This window comes from Lepus europaeus, chromosome 3 (genome assembly GCF_033115175.1).
Source record: "Lepus europaeus isolate LE1 chromosome 3, mLepTim1.pri, whole genome shotgun sequence".
Taxonomy (NCBI): domain Eukaryota; kingdom Metazoa; phylum Chordata; class Mammalia; order Lagomorpha; family Leporidae; genus Lepus; species Lepus europaeus.
In genome coordinates, this window is record NC_084829.1 from 131,722,243 (window position 1) to 131,730,244 (window position 8,002).

Consider the following 8,002-nt stretch of genomic DNA (forward strand, 5'->3'; position numbering starts at 1 on the left):
GCACTTATACTTATGTCTAGAAAGGAAATACTAGTTGATGCATTTAATTTTTCAATCAAAATTAAGGAAAAATGTAAGCTTTACTGATGTATGATTGATAGGCAACATTTTTATACAGTTAATGTAATACATTTTGATGAGTTTTGACTTATGAATACCATCATCATGATCAAGGCACTGAACATGTCCCTCATTCTCAAAATGAGAAAAATACACAGTAATGATAGTAATGGATTATAACTTATAGAGTAAAATAAGCCCATGGTGATATAAATAATTGAGTAAATAAATAATTGGGGAAAAGTAAATGCTCTTCCTCAGAGTGGAATTTCAACTAATTATAAAAGCGATGGAAATATTTACCATTTGGCAAACATCACAGTAATAATTGCTTTAGTCAAGAATCATAGTAGATGTTGAGGTTAGGGGGTCAAATATGATGACAAGCAGGGTAATTATATATTATTAAGATATCCCCTAGATGTTCATTAACTACAAAGAGAAAAATAATCAATTTATAGTGGAAAAACTTTCCAGAAATTACTTTAACCAAAAGAGCAGAAACAGAATAAATCAACAGAAATGGGATAAATCAGCACCGTGTGTGTGCCCTCTAATGTGATACAATGAGAAGTATATAATATTACTTTGGTGATAGTCATGAAAATATTAAAATCCTGAATTTAGTCAAGGGAAATTCCCTCAAAACACTCTTCAAAATCTGAAATTTGTGTATGACAAAGAAAAAATTGAGAAATTCTGCCAGATTAATTGGAAGCTAAAAAGACATGACAATTTCATGCAATGTTTGATCCTGACTTAAGGGCATTGACCATATATTGTACTTCTAGATCTCAGATAGCAAAGAGTATAGCAGTAAGAACTAAGCAAAATGATTGTTTAATAAATATTTATTGATTGATTACTCCCCAGGGAATCTAAATGGGTAGAGTCCTTGCCCTCATCAGCCTCCCCGTTTGTGAATAGAAACGCCTGTTCCAAACCATCCACAGAATATAGGGGTACACTTAGGCATGCCAGAAGAGACCTATTCTTCATCAGATAATTTTGCCTGCAACATATAGGAAAAAACTCAAGCTTTGTTGAAGGTGCCATTCTCTGTTGAGTGAAGATGTTTGCTGATCTCAGCAATAACTCCAATTCATTTGTTTTTGACTTTGAAGAACTAGAGACCCAGGAATCCTGCTGATATAGCTATCCAGATAGTGTGTACCTTGTTGGCTTCTTCTTTTAGAAAAAGTCATTGAAAAGACCATAAATTAAACTTCCCACTGTATTTTGTCTGAAGACTCTCGAAAACCCAGTTGTAGTCTTTTGGTCTCCAAGAAGGATGGGCTAGGTTATTGAGATAACTCCTTTAATGAAAACAACTAAAACTACTAGACAAACCTAACTTAAACACCATGATGACCTAGAACAACACTAATAATTACCAGGCTAAAATTAAAATAAAAAATGCGAACCTCAAGAAAAGAGAAAGCAAGTTGGTTTTGCTCTGGGGCATTTGACAATTCAGACAGACTGAACATTTGTTTTGACAACTTCATGGGATGAAGTGAATAGGAACTTAAGCTCAGGTTGTATCATAGGTTTGGAATTGAAAAAAAGACTTCAAAATAAATTGTGACCCTAAATGGTTTAATCCTCAGGATAAGATGAGCAAGATGTTAATCAACGTTCATAGAGATTTTCAGGCAAGTTTTCATTCAAAGGATGACTTAGAGAACCTCAACTTCTGAGTTTTATTTAACGTGATCTTGGATTGTTTTTTTGAGCTACCAACTATGTAGAAACTAATGTAAATCTTCTGCGGAGGCAAATACCTTTGTTATCACCTTATATTACCTTGGAAAATGTTTTCTTTGACAATGACTAGCACAGAAACAAAAAAATGATCTGGCATTTAAACAACAACAACAAAGGCACTAAAAGAAACAAGGAAAACAAAAATATGCTTACAAAGATTTTAAATACCAGAATTATCAAGTACAGACTACAAACTGATTATATTTACTATGCTTAAAGAAATAAAAGAAAAATAGTATGACTTCAGGAAGAAAGAAACTATGTAAAGAAATGAATATTATAATAATTGAAATTCAGAGCTCATCAAACATCTAGCTGCATCACCATGAAGGTCAAACTGCACAGTTGCAGCAGGTACAAAATCTAACCCAGACACGGGAGGCTTTACCCAGGGCCGCAGGAGGGTTTTTCTAATTTCTTAATACAAAACAAGAGTCTGCATTTCTTTTTAAGAGGAATCCTTGGAAGATGAACTAGACTGTCCTCTAAAGAAGAAAACATAATATGGGACAGTCAGAAGAAATTCAAAAATGAAGAACCTGAAGTACATCCAGGTTCCAGAGGGTCATCACTGGTCCATCTCTTGCTGATACACTGGTAAAGAGAAATCAGAAATCTGAAGTTAGAAATGTCCAACAGGAACCATCTATCAGGGCTACCAAGGAAGCTAAAAAGGACTAAGCATGCATCTAAGAAGACAGCAATGGTAACAGCTAAGGCTTCTACAGAGACAGTACCTAAGCCAAAAATTGTAAAGCCAGTGACGGTTCCAATCCCTGAGTGGGTGGGAAATGCTAAGTTGGCACATCACATTTAAAAATAAAGATTATACTATATACAAAAAAATTAGTGAATCAAGAAACAAGTCAGAAGATATTATGTATAAAGCAATGAGGAAAGATAAGAGTAAGTGATAAAAGAATAAAATCAGAATACTTGCAACTCCAGAAGGAGAGAAAATATTAGGCACAGAAGACAAAACACTTGAATACATGAAAATTTTTGGGAATATGTAAAACTTGATAGGTAATACTAATCTACAGCTTCAAAGAGCATAACCAATTCAAAAAGATGTCTAGAAATCCAAATTTGGATACAGAATACAGGATACAAATGTCAAAGAGTACAGAAGGTGAGAGAGAAAAATACCAAAAAATCTAGGTAAACCCACTTTCCCCTCCAAAATTTCCTCTAAAAAAAATGCCTCTGTTACTCTCCATACGTTGAGTCTCAGAACACAAAGCAAGGTATTTTATTGTACAAAGAAAATGACCATTTGTCACAGTAGCATACTTTTGGTTTTCTTTAAATTGATATTAAGGCCCAGGTAGTATATAGGTACACTAAAACCTCTCAGCAAAAATAAAATTTTACTTTAAATTGCAGTTTAATTTTCCAGGAAAATTGATTTTGAAGGCATCTGTCAGTTAACAGACCAATTCTAAAAAAAGAAAGCACTGAAAAAATATAAAGTTGGTTTGAGTCTCTGTGTTCAGATGGAGAACATTACTAATTTACTGTAGATTCTTTGTATACTTCCAGAGTATGTGATTCACTCACTGTTCACCAGGCTTTGTTCCTGATTCTGAAAATCTCTTTAATCTTTTGAAAGCTAAAACTGACTCTCCTTTCCAGGAATGAAGAAGTCTTGTAGTTACAGAGAGGTGGCATGAGGAACTGGGAGCACATGAAAGATACTCAGAACATTTGGGTTCCAGTTTCAGTTTTAGATTCAATTAATTAGCTCAGTAACTTGGGAAAAAAATCTACCCTATCACAGGGGCTACAGCGATTTCTTATGTCTATGATTCCATTTCCAAGCCCACCCTGACCTTGTAGTAAGTCTAGTTCTCACTAAGGGCCATACACAAGAGTTGTGTAGCTCCAATTCTTACCCAAAGCGCAAGACATTAAATCTCTGCAATAGTTCTAGAAAGAAAGGTGAAAGCAACTCCCATATGCTCACTCACCTAGTGATTTTAGTTACTTGTGATTCATACCTTCTTCCTTCTCCCCGAGTTTCAGACTTTGCCTGGGCAAGGCCTCCAATGAGATGTAAATATTTCCCCCTAACACTAAGGCTTTAGTTCAGGACCCCATTGGATGCTGGGTGATATCTCAGGACACCCAAGTAGCTGTAACCCCCTCCTTGGGTTTCTTTCTCTCACCTGGTCTCAAGCAGCACTGCCCTGAGCTCCCTTCCTTCATAGAGACATTAACAGCATTGCTCTTGTTTTTTTTTTTTTTTTTAATCTTTTATTTAAGGTATACAAATGTCATGTATTTCATAAACAAAAATTTAGGAACATAGTGAGCTCTCACCCTTCTTTCTCCTCCCTCTCCTATTCCCATTCTTATTTTTTACTAAGATCTATTTTCAATTAACTTTATACATGTAAGATTAACCCTATACTAAGTAAAGAGTTCAACAAATAATATGAAAAAAAAAAATGGCTGTTCCTCAACAGTCGAGACAAGGGCTGTTCAAAGTCATCTCATCTGAAAGTGTCAATTTCACTTCTATAGATTATCTTTTAGGTATTCTATTAGTTTCACAGATCAGGGAGAACATATAATATTTGTCTTTTTGGGACTTGCTTATTTCACTAAGAATAAGGTTTTCCAGTTGCATCTGTTTTCTTGCAAGTGACAGGATTTCTTTCTTTTTTTTTTTTTTTTTTTTTTTAACCTGTGTGTAGTACACACTCCTAAGAGTAAGGCTTCAAGTTTAAGTACGTAAAGAGATAAGAGAAGGCAAGAGAGGGAGCCTACCAAAAAAAAAAAAATGGTGAAATGACCTGAATTTCTTTTTGTGACTATCCACTCTGTTCAGGCTGCTAGAATACCTCAAAGGATTAGAAGTATTCTTACTCAGAAGCACAATTAGGTGACTTGTTCAGGGATCACGTAGTTTGTATTGTTCCAGGATCAGGCCCATTCGTATTGTATTTATGGAATGTAGGCAATACTCCAAGCTAAATGGTTCCCTGAAACTCCTCTGTTAGAGAGTAAAAAGTCCTAAGAATCCTGGGCTGTATCTGAAAAGGGTCTTACCTGTTAGCTGACTGATGAAAAAATAAGACAGAAATGGGCTACAGTTTGGAACCTCAGAAAGAGAAACAAGTAGAAACCACCAGGTATGACATTTTTTGGTTCCTCTAATTGTATAACCTTTTTTGCTCATCTTATTATTATTGTAAAAACATTAATTGAGGACTCTTAGGGTTTCAGTTGTATTTCACAAAGCACATATTGAAGTCCCAGTCCCCAGTGCCTCAGAATGTGGCTCAATTTGGAAAGAGTCATGGCACATGTAGTTAGGATGAGGCCAAGTGGAGTATGGTGGCCCTTCACTTAACATGACTAATGTGCTTACAAGAAGATGGTTATGCCACTGTGCATTAACCCATCGCCTGCAAAGCCCACGTCTCATATCAGAGTGCCAGTTTGAGTCCTTGTTGTTCTGTTTCCAATCCAGCTCCCTGCTAATGTACCTAGAAAAGCAAAGGTAGATGGCCAAGTGCTTGGGCAACTGCCACCCATGTCGGAGGAGACCCAGATAGAGTTTCTGGCTCTTGGTTTCAGCCTGGGCCAGCTCCTGCTGTTGTGCCATTTGGAGAGTGAGCTGGTGGATGGAATATCTCTCTGTTTCTTCCTCTCTCTCTCTGTCACTGTGCTTTTTAAATTAATTAATTAATTAAAACAAAAAATTATGAGCCTCCCACACTAATAACTTCACAAAAGAACTGTGGTACCCATTGTTGGGCATTAATACTCTTGACATCAAATATTTAATTAAAAATTTTTTTAAAATATTTTTATAAATATTTCAAAAAAAAAAAACCAGAGACACAGGAAGAGCACCTTGCAAAGATGGATAATTAGAATGAGGCATCTCTAAGAGAAGGAATGCCAAAGATTACAAGGAAACTTCCAGAAGCTAGGAAGAGACAAGAACAGATTCCTTCCAGATTTCGGAGGAAGCATGACCCTGTCAAATGCTTGATTTCAGACTTCTGTTCTCCAGATGAGGAAATGACATATTTCCATTGCTTTAAGTACCCAGGTTGTAATACTTTATTACAGAAGCTATAGGAAACTTAAGCAAGGACCTATTGAGGACCAAATCTCAAGCTAATGTTTGCGGATCAAGGTCAATGATATGGTCTTGGTTCCAAGACAATGCCAGATAGGATGAAAGAAAAATGAAAAAAAAAAAGAAACAGGATGTTTAAACAGGTCTGTCTTGTTAGGAGAAGCACGTTTCAAGACTCAGTAGACATACTCAATAATAAATGAAAGAATTTATCTGTAGAAAGCAAAGTTGTAGTAGAGTGATACAGGTAAGATGTCCACTGTCTCCTTCTTTTAGAGATCCTGAGATAATAGTTGTGGAGACAGAAAAGATAGTTTGTGTTTATGATGAAAAGGAAGCTGTGATCACTAAGAATCAGCACGAGGTCACTGAAAGAAGGAACTCTCATGGTTAATTCATCATCTTTGACAGAGAAGTCAGACTGGTTGATGACAAAAAGTAGTAAAGTGCAATGAGGTTTTATTAAGACACTTGGTGAATTTCCATATATTGTCCTTCTGGACAAGATGGAGTGGTTGAGTTGGAAATTAGTGACTATCCAGCTATACTTAGAGATTTATGATTGATAGTGCATATGAGCTAATCTGGGTTGGGTTTCCAGTGGAATGTCCTGGAGGCTTTTACATAAGCACTGCCCTGCTCAAAATTTTTATAAGTGACCTAGAAAAAGCAAACATTATCAAAATTGTGTTTGATTGTCCAGTTGATGCTGTCTACACCTGGATATACCCTTGGAAGGCGTGGAGAAATTGGATGTTTTGAAAGGAATGACCAGGTTGGTGACCAGTAGAGAACAGTAAACATGTTTTATAATAAACTGGAAGGTATTTTGGAGGATTCTCAGCCTCAACAATAGAGACCCAATAAAGATAACAACAGCCAAGAGACAGTGTGCTTTACCTCTACGAAGGTATTATGACTAAGGAGTCAGATGACAAGAAAATAATTTCAGCTTGGTATTGGAAGAACTTCTGGAACGTTGAGCTTTTCAAAGAAAAAGATATTTTAATGAAATATGAAATTTTAAGGATAGAAAATCTCTACGGGTTCATCTACACATGTAGTAAAAATCCTAGCAGGTTTGTTTTTAAGTAATTCAATGATTTATCCTAAATATGTGGAATAGAGGCCCATAGGAGGCAAACCACTTTTGAAAAGAGAAGGATGACGTTTACTCTTGTCCAAACAATGGCAATATACACCATAAAGCCATGATAATAAAACATTATGGACCTGGTAAGGAAACTAGTGAATGAAAGAAAGGTCTCAGCAACAGACCCATGTATTTAGGGAAACTTGGTTAAGATGGTGATAGCACTCAAATTAATAGCAAAATGTGTGGATTGTTCGATGAATGTTGATGGGGAGTCTGATGATTGATCTAGAGGGGAAATACAGTTGGAAAATGTACATAACATACCAAGATGGATGTAGATGAAACAGAAAACTAAACGTAAAACACAAACTCTGAAGGAAATGTAAAAGTATTGGTTTGTGATTTAGTGGATTGGGAGGACTTAAAACTTACAAAATATGTCATTTTTTAAGCTGCGTACTTCAAATTATAAGTTTGGAGTGATAACATACATAAAATTCTCAATCTTACAACAGATTTGAAAAAAATATTTGCTCTGTCAACATGTAAGAGGTTAATGTCAAAGCCATACAAAGAATACAAGTAAATATTTAGGATATATAAGTAAATTTTCAGGTGGAAGGGAAAAAATCTATTTGAAAAATAAAGGATCCTATCAAAATGTAACTGTGAGACCTTGACTCTTTTATTCATTAATCTAATAAATATGTGCTGAACATCTATCTAACGTCAACACTGTCCTAGACTACGGGAATATAGCAGACAAAATTCTGCATCCTTATAGGATTTATTTACTCCACAATATTCTCTCCCACCGGTAGGAAAAAGAAATTATGTTTTTAGTATTGAATTTCCTTTTTAAATTACAATCATGGAGCCAGCGCTGTGGCATAGTGGGTAAAGCCACAGCCTGTGGTGCCAGCATCCCATATGGGTGCCAGTTCGAGTCCTGGCTGCTCTCCTTCTGATCCAGCTCTCTGCTA